This window comes from Miniopterus natalensis, chromosome 7, assembly GCF_054644295.1.
Source record: "Miniopterus natalensis isolate mMinNat1 chromosome 7, mMinNat1.hap1, whole genome shotgun sequence".
NCBI lineage: Eukaryota > Metazoa > Chordata > Mammalia > Chiroptera > Miniopteridae > Miniopterus > Miniopterus natalensis.
The window spans coordinates 40993707-41010980 of record NC_142087.1 but is presented as its reverse complement, the minus strand read 5'-3'; the positions used below and the strand labels follow the sequence as shown (position 1 = coordinate 41010980).

Sequence of the window (17274 nt, the reverse complement as noted above, 5' to 3'; positions counted from 1 at the left end):
ACCAACTTGAGCTGCACTGGCCAGGGCAAAACCTCATCCATTTTTTTTTTTTTAAATTTTATTATTGTTTAAAATATTAACCTCATCCATTTTAAACGTGAGGAAACTGAGGCCAAGTAAGAAGTCAGGCAATTATCCCCAGGTCACCTACTTAGTTGATACCAGATTATTGGTTCAGTGCTTTTTTCCCACAACGCCAGGTTAAGGCAAGAGAAGGTGCTAGGGGAAAAAGAGATGGAGATTAACAGGAAAGAAGAAAGGCCTAACAAAAGAGATGAAATCCAGGAGGGAAGAGATTGGTGGGTGTGACCTCTGTTTTGACAACCTTTGCCCTCAAATGCCTTTTACACAACAAGCAGGTCCCAGGCCAGCCACTTCAGTTTCCTGCTAGTATTGGAATTGTTTCAGTGTTTGGATTAATGACTCACAAAATGTTCTGAGGGCAAGGCAGCATGCACCATGAACCAATGGAGGGTGAGCTCATCTTCCAAACATCTGTTTAGTCAAGAGGCTCATGCCTCCAGCTTCCTCCTGTGGTGACTTATGATCACCTAACCTCCAGGCTGGTACCCAACATGCTATTTTCAGCCTGTCACTTGAGTGGTGGCTTTTTGGACTTGGTAAGTAAAACTTAAAAACCAAACCAACATCCGGTTTCACTCAGTGGTTAGAGCGTTGCCTGTGGACTGAAGGGTTCCAGGTTCGATTCCAGACAAGGGCATGTACCTCGGTTGCAGGCTCAATTCCCGGCCCTGGTAGGGGCTTGGATGGGAGGCAATGAGACATCTCTCTCTATCTCTCCCTCCCTCCCTTCCACTCTCTTTGAAAAGCAATGGAAAAATATCCTCAGGTGAGGATTAAAAAAACAAAACAAAACAAAACAACAATTCTTAATCTCACATGTGATCTTTCAAAGAAAAACACTACTGTATATTGTCAAACTTTTTCTTTATAGGCTAAGATAAGAATAATAGTTAAATATCGAGAAAAATTATTTTTTACTTTTGCATAGCATCTTCATTATAATTTTTTTTTTAAAAGGTGGGTAGAAGTTGGATTTTTTTTCCCCCAAGACTTAAATCTTTCCAAAGGCTAGAGAAACAAAACCAAAATGTTAGTCGAGTGTGTCAGAATTTTGTTTAGATTCCACAGCTAGTGACACTAGTAAAATATATACCTTTGTGTGTGTGTGTGTGTTTACTACTAATCCCATTAGTATACGAGACTAGGTATAAAACACTTTTTTAAGAAGATACAAGAATTTATTTAAAACTTCCTAACTTGAAATTTGCTTATTTGAAGTTGGGCTAAATTGGTTCAAATTATATTCTGATTTTAACACAAAACATGAAAATAAACTACTCCCCCCCAGTGGTGATACTATGAATAGCAACTTATTTCTACTGAATTACCAATAAAGTAGTGAGAAAACTAAAGTTTTGAGTAGTAAAAAAAAATTATGATTAAAATATTTTTAAAGCCTCAATTACAAAGAATTCATAATCTCCACCATAATTACTCTATAGTGAAAGAATTAACTCAAGTGCCTTTCTGCATTTTCAAGGCCACTCATGTATGAAAAGAGACCCATGCACAAAAGGACCAAAGCCCACATGAAACAGAGTTTCTTGAGCCAGATGACTCTTACCATCTACACTAATGCATATGAAGTTTTTCTTCCCACATCTAGACCTACTTAAAATTTACTGTTTACCTATTAAAACAATCCAAAAGTGACTGAAGTGACTAATATGCTTCCTTCAAAACCAAAAGAAAATTCCTCTTCATTTATAGTTTAACTACATTTGTAGTTTAACTGTTTATTAGAAATAGCTATCTAGTTTACTCAAGTTCAAGTGTTTCATTATATCCTCCCACAATCCCAGAACTTTAAAAAGGATAGCTAGTGACTGCTTTATTTGGGCTGTGAGTGAATGATCAAATGCAAACAAGTCTTTCCAGGAACGGGGGGGGGGGGGGGGGGGGGGGGGGGGGGGAGGGTCTCCTGAGGTCAGAAGGCCTAGCTTAAAGTGACACTCCCAAAGATAATCTTCTTGGAGACTTATATTTTACCTTTAAAATTCAACATATTTTGCATTCTGCCCTACGCGTCCATTTCTTAATATGAAAAAAATAATGACTAACTGGCTAAAGTTCAAGGGTTAATGTACAACATTTACTATATGGGCCTAGAATATCCTCAGTGTATATATTCCAGTCTAAGGAGTTTGGGACTAAACATCCTCTGAGATCTAACCCTTCTGACCCTAATGTTCTAGGTCAAATTTTCACCCAACATTTTGAGACCAGAAAGAAAAAACTGAGAGCTGTCCAGCTGTAGCAGGTAAGCCTACCTGTTTGATCATTAAGAGAGTAAAGCTAAGCAGCCCAATCAAGGATCAGAAGAATCATGGCTTGATTCGTCACAAATTCTGGATATTTCTGATAAAATAAAACCAAAACAAGTGGGAAACCCTTTTCCCTGCTCAGAACTACCATGGTGGCTGCCTCACTGGGTGTGTGTGTATGAATGTCCATGGCCTGTTAATGACATCTGTTTCTTTTTAAATGTTTGTCTCTTCCTTCTATCATTTCACCCTCTGAACAGCAGTTTGCAATGGCCCTGTTCCCAAAGTAACACTCAGGGGTGACATACTAAGTTATAAGCAATTTTATGTACTAGAGCTTTAATCACTCCATTTTGTTCACTCTCAAGAAATCCTGTTAAAACACAAGTCATATTAGTATGAAATCTAAAAATAGTAAATAGAAACAGATATTTTTGCTATAAACTCACAACTAGCAGGAGTGAACCAGTGTATCACAACACTGAGTGAGTAAAGGTACTTCAGGAAGCATAGTGTTGGGTTTTTCTACTCCAAGTCAGAAGTGAGATGGCTTAAAATAGCCAAAGAAAACTATAACAAATAACAATAAAGCGAGCAAAAGTTGATATTAACACAACCAAAGAAAAGTAAGTGAAAATTACCACAAATTATGAGATCATATTCTTTGATTCTTAAGAGGAATTTCCCCATTCTAAGCTGGTTCTACATAACATTTCTAATTAAAAATTTTCCGAACCATTTGAAAAACTAGTGATGGCTGTTTTAATTATTTTGTTGCTGTAATTTTACCTCTTTCAAACAATTATTTACAGTTTTTTATTTTAAAAATATTGGTAATTAGCTGGTACTCTCCCCTTCCTGTTGTCTTCTTTCATTTATACAAATGAACTATGGCTGTAATGTTGGGTAAGTACTTAAAACCCAGGAAATCAGCATTCCATTGGATGTAGTTTCTTGGGGAAAATGTAAAAATTCTATCATATATAAAATTCATACAAATAATAAGAAATACAGTAGGATCTCAAGAGATAAGAGTACAAAGGACATACACAATTGACATCCCATATATATAACTCTCATCAACAGTGAGAAACTATTCATGTCCTACAGCTGCTATGTGGAGAAGCCAGGATATAAACCAAGGTCTGAGTTCAAGAGCTTTTGCTTTTAACCATATTATTGATGCTGAATTTACAGTTTGCTTGCTATCATATTAGTAGGTTAAAGAAAATACCACCCAAGAAATTGAGATTATCATTTTAATGAAGAATCATCATAAGCGCTAAGAGTCATCCAGGTAGGACAGATGGGTGAGAGTATAAATTATTGATCTGTAGCCTTAAACGGATCAATGGAACCTAGCAACTCTGCAATGTTTCTGTGGTGAGCTTGCTCTCCCAATTGTTTCTTTTTCAAACTTCTATGTTTCTCAACCTAACTACATCCCCATCAGAATATGCAGCATTTCATATTCTTGTATGCAGATTTATTTACATTATTCCTAAAATGAACAGCAAAATGGCTAGAAATACACTGCTATGAGAATAACTTAAGAAACTTACTTTTTCAGTATTTTAAAAATTCTAATGTTACATCTAAGTCTGATACCTGGTAAATTTAACTTAAAAAGAATCAGAATTCTTAGATTATTGTCTTTCAGAAAATGATTGTCTACTTCCACTTAAAGTTCTCCTAAAAGAAAAACTATAGCATTGGTACACAGATTTATACATGACACGAGTTACATTACACACCTATAGATGAACACAATTCCAGATGGCAATAATAGTTGCATTCTCCATCAAGGGGTAAAGCCTTAAGTCAGCTTTTCTACTCTTAGAGGTTAAATGTTGGTAATGTCTAAAATTTAACCTTGCAAGGCAAGGACAAAATATAGAATCTAAGAAAGCAAAGAAACACCTGAAAGCAGCAACATCAGAAGAAAGGTTCCCCACTTCTCAGAACACAGTACCAATGAAACACAGAACGGGTGTGTTACAATTTATTACGACAATTTATTTTTTCCCAGAGTTGTCTTTTAAGTTAATCACCTCTGAAAGCTACAATAAACTGATCCCACTGATATGCCACTGTTCAGTATATTATTAGTACTCCTCTGTTTTTCTGGAAGAACTCTTTAAATTTTTGATAAAAATCACAGAATAAAAATCAGTATCATTACTATAAGGTCACAACTCTGAAACAGTACAAAAGTAGGTATTATTCTTCTCTCTGACATGCATGATCCATTAGATGGTGCTCTGGGTATTTCCAAAAACCTGAAGGGTAATGATCTCCCACCACTAAGTACAAAAGGATAAACACAGTGGGGTAAAAGTAGGTTTACAGTTGTTTGTATGGAAAATACAATAATTATAAATAATAATACAAGACTAAACTGTGTTAGGCGTATTCACAACTGTAAACATATTTTTGTCCCACCTTGTATTTCAAGACTCTGAATGCAATTTTAAATGAAAGTGGTATTCTAAAATGTTTCTGAGAATATCTACATCATTTTTTTTTAAATGTATCTTTATTGATTTCAGAGAGAGGAAAGGAGAGGGAGAGAGAGAGAGAGAAACATCTCATCAATGATGAGTCATTGATCGGCTGCCTCCTGCACGCCCCCGACTGGGGATCAAGCCCGGGCATGTGCCCCGAACAGGAATCAAACCCCAATCGCCTGGATCCTAGGTCAATGCTCAACCGCTGAGCCACGCCCGGCGGGGCTCTGCATCATTGAAATGCACATATTGCCACTAATGTGGGAAATGTACATTTGACTTGATTGAATATGACTTATCCAATCATATTACTTCACAGTTACATTTTTTAAAATGGTTAAGATTTATCCAATGGTCTTAGAGTTTGCAAACTGGGAACACAGGCAAAAACCCAGGAGTGTTCTGAAGAAAGAAAAGTTAAGAGTTCTCTTAGTAAAAAGTACATTCTTGAGAATTATCAGTCCTGCATTCTTAGCCCTAGGATTGGTCTAGGAGTCATGGTAATGAATGCCAGCTGGTCCACAAGATGGGTGCCAGGAAGTCTGGTCATGTCTGGTGGTCTGGATAATGGATGTCAGGGGATACCAAGGGGTCTGGATATATGAGGTAATCAAAGGGTTTACTGGGACTTGGTATATGTCCATATGTATATCCAGACATTGATGCAGGACTGGAAAGTTAAAAAATTTTAAGTTTCAGGGCTAGTAAGAACAAGAATAAAGTCTTCCTCATACTTCAACCTTCATAATGTTAATAATTTTAGCAACTTGGCTAAAGTGACTACATTTTATATATTTCCTGCCTTCATTTTTTCCTCAATATCATGGCTGTAGCACAAGTGACAACATTTGGCCCTGTAGTTTTCTCTTTACCACCACATATAAATCTTGTAATAAAAAAATACCCAGCTGGCATGGCTCAGCGGCTGAGCATCAACCTATGATCCAGGAGATCACAGTTTGATTCCCAGACAGGGCACATGCCCAGGTTGGGGCCTCGATCCCCAGTAGGGGGGTGTGCAGGAGGCAGCCAATCAACGACTCAGTTATTGATGTTTCTATCTCTCCCCCCCTCCCTTCTTCTCTCTGAAATCAATAAAGACATATTTAAATAAATAAAAATACTACAACTAAAGTGAAAAGGAAACAATAAAATCTATGTCGCTCTTACGTCTTTTACCTCTCTTTTTCCTTATAATCTTTCCTCCTGAAAATTACTTTGGTGGAATGCAGCTTTATGGACGAACTGTTCAGCAAAATAGTTTTAAACTGAACTTACTGAGGTAACATAATAGCATTATATAATTTTCAGGTGTACAAGATTATAATTTGACATTGTGTTTCCTACCATCGCCATATATTTGACCCCCTTTATCCACTTCACCATCCCCCAGCCCTCTTTTCCCTCTGGTAACCCCCATTCTGTTGTCTATATTTGTTGTCTATATCTTTATCCAGTGCACAATTATATTTTTTAATAGGAAGACCAACAGTTTCCTTATTATCCATGTGTAATGGAGCACAAAACTGAAGAACTTGAGGTAATTAGGTCTTATGGGTAAACTTTAGATTTATTAACAACATGTTGCACTTGTTTTTTAAATAGTAATATTTTTCATCATGAATAATGCCCATCAATTATCATCCATTACCCCAACTCAGTAAGTACTGTGAGGCCACAGGAAAGAACTAGTTGCTCAAATCCTGTGACAGTATGTTTGTCTGTATGTATGTACCTACTGAATATCATATATATATATCCCAGAACAACAGAATCACAACTCATTCCCCTCTCCTCACCATCACACAGAAAAATCATTTGGTTTTACAGAGACCTTGCCATAGACACCAAATTCTCTAAATCTGCTACAAACTCTAAAGCTGACTGTAAACTTTGCATAAGAGGTGCCAGATTCAACACTTCGTGAATATGTACACTTCATTCTTGGAAGCTTGTATTTTTCTAAATCTAACTGAAATTCAAAGAAGTATTAGTGAGATTAAAACTATAGCAATCACCTTTGGGACAACCTCAGAATGCCAAGCCATTGTGCCTGTAGCCTTTCCGTGTGCTTGGATGAAATTAAGACAGTACCATGATTTTACATAAACAATCTGACCAACCACATACTGTATCAATCATCTTATAATACCTCCTGTAGGTGAAGAGGATCTTCCCCAATTAATTTTTTAAAAGAAGAACCAAGAAAAAAACAAGTAGCAATCCATCAGCTTACTGAACAGATGTCATAAAAGTGACCAGGAGAAGTCTCAGTGCCCATAACACACTCAGTTTTTTCAAACACCTCCAATGTCTCTTTGGAATGCAGTTCCCTAGTTTCCCAGAGGGAAGTCTTTTAGATCAGGAAGCACAAATTCACCACTTCTTCACTGCTCTTTGGAACTTCCTGGGTCCATCTGTCACAGTTAAGTCGAAGGTAACAACCATGAGGCCAAGAAGCAGGGATGTGTACTCCTATACACCAATGCAGAGATACAACTCACAACTACAGGCATCCTGTGCAGGTGTCTGCAGATGGTCCTGGGGAAATGGAGAGAGGCTGTGGAGATGGGTGAGAGTCTTCTACCAATGCCAATTAAAATACAGCTCAAATTTCATGCCCTGCTTTATGTTGTACAGTGCCTACTGGGATCCCAGTAGAAGTTTTCAGAAATATTGGAGTAGGGGCCTACCTTTCCTGGCTCTGGGAGAACATATGGGTGGATAAAGAGAGAGGCTGTGGAGATGGAGGCCAACTGTACCACTGCTATCAGCATCACCCATAATTCTAGTGTGAGCTGTGTTCCTGTTTTATGTAGCTTTGAAAAAAAAAAGCCAAGTAAGGCTGTGCCTGTGCATTATCACAAGCTGACTTGCACACCTAACTACTTGAACAAGAGAAAAGGACTTCTAAGAACAATAACAGGTCAGTGATATAACATTTGGAATGCCAGAAAAGAAAGCCTGTTTCACTCATTGATCTGTTTAAAAGTAGAGTCTACTTTGATGTGCCAGGCACTATTCTATTCTAAGCTGGGATCAAGCAATGAACTTGCCTGATGAGTTACCTGCTCTCATAGCAGTTAGACTCTAATAGAGAGAAAAAAACAAAAAATAAAATTCTAGACTGGGATAACTATTATGAAGGAAATTAAAAAGAGTGATGCTCTCAAAAAGCAAGGAAGGGCAGGAGAAGGCTACTTTAGGTAAAGGGCTTGGGGGAGCCAAAAACAAGAAAATATATGATAAAATTTTTAAAAACCAACAAACTCCAGGGAGGCTCACATTTGAAAGAGAAATAGGGTATAATTAACATGGGAGATAGAGCATCAGAACCTGGCCGATCATGTTCACCCATACTTAGGATTAGGATTTACTTTCTCACAAGACACTGCTGCTATTCTCTCTTTAGTCATTTTTACAACCTTCAAATTACTTCAGAAACCAAGCAAGGGTAGAAAATGAGATGACTCAGATACTAAGTTAAACATTTGGGAAATGAGCAGAAATTTTTACAGTAGCACAGAAGTCTGAACAAAAATCTCCAGCTGTAATCTAAAAAGTACTTCCCAAGAGTTGCTTTCTGATATTCTGTGTAGATGTGACTAAATCATCTCTGAAAATACTACTATAACTAGACATTATATTAAACACAGAGGATGTCACACGCTTCTCTAGAAACTCTGATATGAACTGAACTGTGTACCCAAAAGAGATATAAGTTGAAGTTCTAACCCTCAATACCTGAAAATGAAACCTGATTTAGAAATAGGATCTTTACAGAGATAATAAAGCTAAAATGAGGTCATTAGGGTGGGCCCTAAACCAATGACTGGCTTCCTTATAAAAGGAGAAATTTGGAGAAAGAGACACACACACAGGAAGAAAGCCATGTGAACATGAAGGTAGAGATAGGGTACTGCATCTACAAGCCAAGACACACTGAAGACTGCCAGCAAACAGTAAGAAGCTAGGAGAGAGGCACACAGATTGTCCCTCACAGCCCTCAGAAGGAACCAACCCTTCTAGCACCTTGATCACAGACTTCCAGCTACCGGAACTGTGACAATTTCTGTTGTTTAAGCCACTTGGTCTATGGTACTTTGTTATGACGGCTCTAGCAAACTAATACAGTCATTAACATAACAGCAAAGAAATATAAAAGGGTTAATGAAAGAGGTCAAGTTTTTGAAAGACAAAAAATGATGGAGGAAAAAAATAAAAAGGAAGACCAGAAAGTAAGGAAGTGCTCAAACAAAGCCCATGTTAATGGAGGTATGCAAAAAAATTTAAAAAAACAAACAAGAAAAACAAACCCTGAGAACTACCAGAACATTTCCCAGAGTCAAAGACATGATTTTCCAACTTGAAAGTTCCCATCAAGTGTCCAGCACAAAGGATGGAGAGATACTGCATTTTTGTGGGCTCCACCCAAAGGCTCCAGGACAGAAAGATGCCAAAAGACAATGTTAAAGGCTCTGAGATTTCTTTAAAGGCAAAGGATCAAGAAACCTTCCATGGGCAGGGCTATACAAAGCAGATGCACATCATGCTCTCAATCAGAGGTGCAACATGCCAGTGCTGGTCACTTCCCAAACAGTTCATGAGAACACACAGCTGCAGATGATTCTGCTTGTGCAGTGAAGCTTCACCAGGCATGAGAAGCACCCACTGTGTGTGTTTATGCCCTTTTGACCTTTTGAGACTGGTGACATACCTGCCCTCTAGCCAGGAGCAAGTGTATAAAACAAGCCAAGGACAGCAGGTTCACCATGAAGCCAGGTGAGGAGGGCACTTCCCAGGTGTTCTAGTCACTCCCTGACCATGAATGGTCCAAGGACCAATATTGAAAATCACTAATGAAGGCAATTCATCAAGACATGAGAAAGGAGGAATTTTTTAAAAAGATACAGTAAATGTGCTAAAAACAAACAAACAAATACCTCAAGAGAATGGGAAAGGATAGGACAACAGGGAGGTAGAGGGGGAGAGAAACAAATTCAAAAGCTTGAAACTTCAAACTATTTTCATTCTATAGCCAGCCTACCAATCAAGTATTAGGCCAAAATACATTTCCATACATGTAAGGTGTCTCACAGGCATGACCTCCTGTAATCCCCTTCTCAAAAAGCTACAGGAGGATGTACCCACCAAAATGAGGAAGCAGGCTGAGAGGAATATCTAGAAAACAGCACTCAACAACAGGAGAAATTAATGGAATTCAGGTGAGGTATTGACTGCACTGAGAAGTTTTGTAGTTCTGTCAGAAATTGGGGGCCTGAACTGAGAAGCATAAGCCAACAAAACAATGAAGTCCAGAGAAAACAAAAATTTGAACTGGAAAAGAAATGAAATCATTGCACATGGTTGTTTTGAACAATATTTAGTCATGAAAATATAAACACTTAATATCGAGAAAATAAAAAATTATAATACAATTGTATTGGAAAGATAGCAGGAAATGTGTAAGGAGGGTTACAGAAGAGATGAACCCTCATCTTGCATAGTAGAAAATGCATAGACAATGTCTAAAATTCAAAAAACCAAACTATAGTAGTATAGGCATACAATACAAACATGGATTTAAATCCCATAAAGAACAGGTAAGAATTGAAAGAAGTTGCTTCTAATAAGCAGTATCAGCAGTGAGGAAGAGATTGGTATTTTTCATAATATACCTCAAAGTACTGTTTGAATTTTTAAGCTACACATAAAAATAATAAACATTTTAAAGATAAATAGAACTATTATGTGATGCAAAAAATCATATTTACAGGAATGAAAACTACTATGGAAAAGAAAAAATAAACACCAAGCAAATATAAGCACTGTGGGTTGGGTTTGATTTTGCTTTTAATTATGAAAAGCTCTTTTCCAATTCTTGGTATCAGCATCTGTGGTCCATCTGAGCTTTAGGTATGTCTCATTAACAAGACAAAACAAATGAACCAGGAAATTAAATACAGCAAAGTTCCTATAAGTTATCTAGTTCATTCACTTGGGATAAGAAAATGTCCTAACACAAAAACCCTTTTCCATTCTATGGGAAGGACGCCAGCAAAAGATTTAGTGAGCATTCAGAAGATTAAAAATAAAATAAAATTTAAAAAAATCACCCACTGTAATACATGTATATTAGTTTTTTTCAAATAGAATAAAATTTCATGTAGTTTTATAATCTAGGGATATTTTTATAAAAATCACTTACTAGATTTTAGAGAAAAATGTTAAATTACTTAGCCATTCCATGAACTAATCAGCAACAGAATTTTTCTTCCAGTTAAACATTCACTATACAGGGTAGGGCAAAAGTGGGTTTACAGTTGTTCGTATGGAAAATAATACATACAATACTCAATAAATAATAATACAAGAATAAACTGTTTCATGTACTCACAACTGTAAACCTACTTTTGCCCCACCCTGTATTTACTAGGTATAGAAGACAGCTCTGCTTTCTAAACAAAGATAAGGCTCCACCTACAGGCCTGGACAACAGAATTCAGAGATAAATTTTGATGGCAAAATTCACAAGGCTTAAATTTATAAACATGTAGTACATAAAACTAATATACAATATTACTAACTTATAAGAGTATATTTTCTATTTTGACACTATAAAATAAAAATTCTGGGTCAGTCAAAATAGAAATTTTAAGCAAGCACATGAAGCAATCATATTTTTATTCAAGACACAAACGCCTTTCAAGCAAACATATTCTCACACTAAAAATGTAAGCACAGAAGCTGAATAGATTATGCCCAAATACCTTTTAAGGACTATTCACATTCTGTACACTCCTCTTTTAGAATGAGTTAAATACCAAGTCTCTAGTAAGCAGGACACACCTATCTTGCTAGGAGCAGTAAGTGCCACATCATAAAGCACTGAATAGATTAGAACTATTCAGACATTGTACAACTCTACTGCTTATTCAGAGGTATAAAAAAGTATCATAGGTAGATTTCTATTTCAGATTAACCAATGAACTTTTTTTTTGTAATTATGATACTTTCTATTTAAAAGAAAGCATCTTATTAAAGATTTAAAAATGTTTAAATCAATTATCATATTTCAGCAATAGGTAAATGCAGAAAGTCAGTTACTAAAAAAGTTATTTGTTACTATATGCCTAATCTTTTTTCTTGCAGTATAATCACTAGTTTCAACTTTCGAATTTCTGAAGGATGCATTCCTCATCTTCAGCTTCTCCTCCTTGCCTAATAATTATTTAGTTATAGCCACTAAATAATTTTTAAACCTAGATCACGGTACCCACCCCTTTTGAAACATTAGTTTTTAATAACCATGTTTCTTAATCTTTTCAAATCCATGTCCCTTTACACCCCCTATACTTAAAATTTCAACTAAATTAACAAGCAACCACAAAAATTAATCAAAACAACAGAAGAGAACACACCAGACCTTCAAAAAGTTTCCAGTGCACCAAATATAACAGGTCTTACAGCTCAGCTACTCCAGCTTAGTCTATTTGAGCTCTTTCTGCACAACCTACAAAGATTCATCCCTTTCTCTCTTTCCCCTTCATAACTACTTTAAAAATCAACAGGTCTGTCTGTCCCCATGGCCATATTCCAAAGGTACCCATGTTTAAACATTCTTTCCTCCCCTCCTCAAATTCTACTTTTCCTACTAGAATCAGACAAACCCTCAAGGCAAGCTTCTTCCTACCTCTATTTGATACTCTCCATCTCTCCCCTACTCTTCCATAGTTCAACCTTTACAGAAAGCAAAGACGGCAAAATTACCAGGCAAGTGCCTGAAAATGAAGGAGACAATAGTTATTTACTCTAATATTAACAGCTAGAGGAAAGCCAGAGATGACTTGAGAAAAAAGACAAAGTAATACAGAGAGCGCTAAGTAACATAATGTCAACACATGTAACGAGGTGTGACTCCTACATCGGAAAGTAATCAAGGAAAGTAAGTACTGAAGAAAATGATTAAATGTTTGGGACAGTTGGGAGATCGCAGGGAGAAAACTGAATTGAGTTGAGATGAGAAATTTAGATTTGCTTAAACCAGGTAAGAATGAATCATGTGGATTCTTGAACAGGAAAGATACAAAGATGCTAGGAACTGAAAAGAATTTAGAATTTACAAATCACTTTAAATTTATTTTGCCTGGTTGAAAAAAATCTGAGGTAGTTCAAATATACATGAGTAAACAATAAAATTAAGATAAGGGAATTGGACAAAAATAAGGATATGAAATGAAACAAAGGCAATATAGACTCAGTTACTGTTCGTAAGATTAACTAGAGAAGTAAAGACCTTCTAAACTGTTCAAATATACCAAAAAGTAAGATAAAGGCAATCCACCAGCTACCTGAACATCACAAGGTGTGTTTTTCTGTGAGCCAGCGTTTCTCCTCCAAAACAGTAGAAAAGCCTATTTTGGATGGTTCATGCTAAAAATATGACACTAAAGATAGATATAAACACCACATAATAAAGTTCTAAATTCAAAGATTACAAAAATAGGTACCACATTCTAAACTGATTTTTAAAAGATCACTTACTAGGAGCTCCTCCTCCCACTTTTCTAATGCATCAATGTAGTCTCTCAAATTATACAGTTGACTTAAATAATGTAAAAGATCCCACTTCTAATAATCATATGCTTCCTTGCCTTTCAGCCATACCCTCTTTATGCAGAGGTGAAATGAAGGTAGGGAAAGGAACTGATGCTGTAACCATTGTTATGCTTTACAAGTAAAATGATTTCTGGCTCCTTTCTTCCTCATTTCTTAGCAATAATTTTAACACCAATCTAAAATGACAAATAGGATCACTAAAATTTAGCACTGAAAGTCTTTATAATAAAAAGAATCTAAATTGTGGTCAGTGAATCAAATAAGAAAAAATGTATACTTTATAATCATTCTAATCCTAAAAATCACATTAAAGGCTTTATCTTGCACTGCTGCAGTTTCTCTCGTAACGAATTTTTTTGTTCTCCCTCCCTTTAAAAAATTTTTTTTAAATTTATTGATTGATTTGAGAGGCAGAGAGAAACAGTGACCCTGTTTTTCCACTCACTCATGCATTCATTGGTTGCTTCTTATGTTTGATCTCCTGAATGGAGATCAAACCTGCAACCTTGACTTATAGGGATGACACTCTAACCAATTGAGCGCCTTGCCAGGGCTCCTTCCCTTTTGATAGACTGAAAACTTAGAGCAGAATATTCCAGTCGCAGGATTTCAGAGCAGGGGTAGATCTCTGGGCCAAGAACTTCCTGTTGTTGGCGGTCAGGAGCAGGGCTGCCCAAGGTAAGGACTGCAGAGCTGCAGTGGCCCCACCACACACAGGAAGCCACAGACTTTGGAAGAATACCTCGCTGCTTCATCTGGATTCCATGGTGAGTAACTTTCCCTCATATTTACCTTTTGAAGTGTACAGAATTGTATTCATGTCAAGCGTTTAGTGTAATAGTATGTTACTAAAATAAAGCATCAAGACCACGGCAGGAAAGGTAGGTTCCAAAAAGCGCAACTAATTGCTAGCAAAGCCACCAAAACTTACTCAAATACCTTATCAAGACATAGCCATAAAGCTTACAGCTCCAGCCTGTAATAAATATCTTCAAAGTTTTAATAAGACAATCTATACAGGATTCTGCCAAGTGGAAGCTCTGCCTACCAACTAGTGAGCTGTTTCATCATAAAGAAGGCAAATGATAGACCAGAAGACTGAGCCTCAGAGAGGAATATGTATAATGACTTACTTAAAAAAAAAAAAAGGAATAAAACAGATAAAAACAGGCTTTCAAAATAAAGGTCCCAAGCCACTGCCTAGTGACTGGGCAAGTCCCTATACACACATGCACACATACACTGACAACCAGTGGGGTCAGAGCAAAAAGGAAAGGATTTAAATTAAAGGCAGGAAGACTTAAGTCAGACTTAAAAACTTCCTGATTAGGTTGCTAAGCACCTAAAGGAGGTAGCTGAATCTACCTCCTAATAAGATAAAGCTTCAGGCTAAGTGTTACTGTGGTGCTATACAGGATGAAATATGCATACAAAGAACCATACCCAGAGGAAAGAGTTGTTGACAAAGAGAACCAAGCTATATTTAAACTAAATATTAATATTTAAACTAAATATTGCAAAATGTTCACTGTGATGATCATCAGCTTAATTTAACCTTTACCACCACTAATGCTTGGCACTGCCAGGATTATTCATCCAAACTCACAATTCAGGAAAGTTGAGTGAACTCATTCATTCAGGAAGCGCTACCAGCTCTCAGGTCACTGGTAAGGACGCTGTCTGCTGCTTCCTACTTTTATTCAACAGATCTCTACCAAGGCTCTTCTAAAAACCGGTTCTGCCTTTGGTACCGGGCAGCAACCCGAGTCTGTCTGGCCTCCAAGGACTCCTGGTCTAATGTAGGAGACAGTCCAGTCAGAAAACCAAAAATTACAATACAGGGTGATGTAACAATAAAGGACACAAAGCCCTAGCTGACTCTATTTGCTTCTTAACAGAGGCTTTACTATAGTGTTCAATGGTTTTTCACATGTTCCCATTTCCAGTTCCTCTTAAACATACAGCTTTTCTTGGTTCTCAACTGTGCCATCAAATACTAAAACAGAACCTATCATCTCATTTGCAGAATTCTATGGCCATCTCTACCAACATTTGGGTATGGAGATACTCCAGTCTGACACACCACAATCAAATGCACATGTAGTTGGGTAAAAGAAGTCATCCATACTGCCCAGCACTCTTTCATGTGTGGTCGTGGGCCGTGGGCACTCGGGAGGCTGACCGCTCTTCAGGCAAAGTGAGGATGTTGCAACAGGGTACCAGCCCCCCGAGAGCAAAGGGCTAACCCAGCGAATCCTTCCCTTGCACCTTGCTGTGGGCTCTGCCGCCCCCCATCTCAACATCTCCTGCCACACTTTTCATTCTTAAGCCACTAAGAACAATCATTATCCTTCCATCAACAGAGAAGCCATCATGGGCCACTAAATAATTTGTAAAAATTTCAAAATATATTTCAAAGATGTGTCTTGTCAAAGCAGTATGAACTAACCAGGCCAAGTTTCAGTAATTAGTAACACGGAGCATCTGTACTAAGCAGAGCTTCAACAGGGCCTGGCTTGACACCAAGGCAAGGGGCTCTTTTCTTAATTAAAATATAAAACAGGTGTGGAGTAACAATCCCCAAGCGTGCCTTTAAAATTAGTCCAGCGGCTTGTTAAAAAATCCTTCAGAGCATTTCCAAATATTCAGAGTTCCAGCAATTTCTGAAAGGAAGGGTGATCTTCTGGTCCTGTTTTTCGTAACTATGCCTTCGAATTGTCACCCCAGATTTTCAGTGAGAATTGTCTTAACCTGTGTAGGAGAAAACGGTGATCCGCCGGGGTTCAAAGTTGGGAGAGAAGCCCTCAGGATAGGTATCTTAACAAGCTCCATTCAAATTAAGACTGGCCGAGGGGAAGGCGTTTGAGAAGAGAAAAAGGACTCACATTTCGAGTCCGGTCCACAACCTGAAGGCAGAGACGCCCGGCGGACGCGCGGCCCCAGGGCAATACCAGCAACTTCCCAGCCGCGGCCCCACCGCGGGTCACGCGCGGCGGGCGCCCCCTCCCCCAGGGCCGGGGGCGGGATGGAGACGCGGCCTCCGGCGGCGCTTTCCTCGCCCCGACTGGCGTGGCCGACCCTCACTTCGGCCTCAGTTCGAGCCTCCAGGCCAGTAACCCGCGCGGGTGAGGGGGTCTGAAGTGACCATCACCTCGGTCAGCGGCAGAAGCACCCAAATTTTTGAAAAAGTCTTCACGTCCCCCGCTCACGTTCACCCGCCGGCGGAGCCCCAGCCCATCCCGCGAGCCAGTCCGGCCGCGGCGCCGGCGGGGCCGCGTCTACGTGACGGCGGCGGCGAGGCGCCGGCAGGGTGAGGCGCGGACAGGGACCGCTCGCCTCGCGCTGCCCCCGAGGGTCCCGGCCCTCCGCAGGGCAGCCCGGCGCGAGTTGGAGCCCCCGAAGCACCCCGGGGCGCAGGGACACAACGCACGCCGCAGAGATCGACCCGTGGCGGCGCGAAGGCGCGAGGACCACGACCCCGCACCCGCTTACCTGCGGCGGGTGGGCTCCCGGCCCGCGCCGGCAACCGCGGGCAGCCGAGGGGAGGTGGCGGCTGGATGGCGACCACGGGGACCAGCTGGGCAAAATGGGCTCGCGGGCGGCTGAGGGGGCGGGGCCGGCCAGGGGCGCGCGCGGACCTACAGCGACCGCCGCCGCCGCCGCTGCCTCTGGAGCCGCCTGGGCCGCAGGCGAGCCGGACGGCCCTCATGAATGGGACCCGGCGGCAGCGGCGGCAGCGGCCGGAGGCTGGCGCGCAGGCCCCGCCCCGTCACGTGACCCCGCCCTGCGCCGGCCCCTCC

General features: G+C 39.4%; 1 protein-coding gene across 1 annotated transcript in view; it reads right to left on the bottom strand.

Annotated features, from left to right (window-relative positions):
- The window catches only part of LPIN2 (lipin 2), a 69162-nt gene extending 52115 nt beyond the window's left edge, over positions 1–17047 (bottom strand). The window contains exon 1 of the mRNA XM_087818979.1: positions 16967–17047. The gene's annotated coding sequence lies outside the window, so the exon portion shown is untranslated. The remainder of the gene's footprint in view (positions 1–16966) is intronic.
- Positions 17048–17274: the final 227 nt, after the last annotated feature.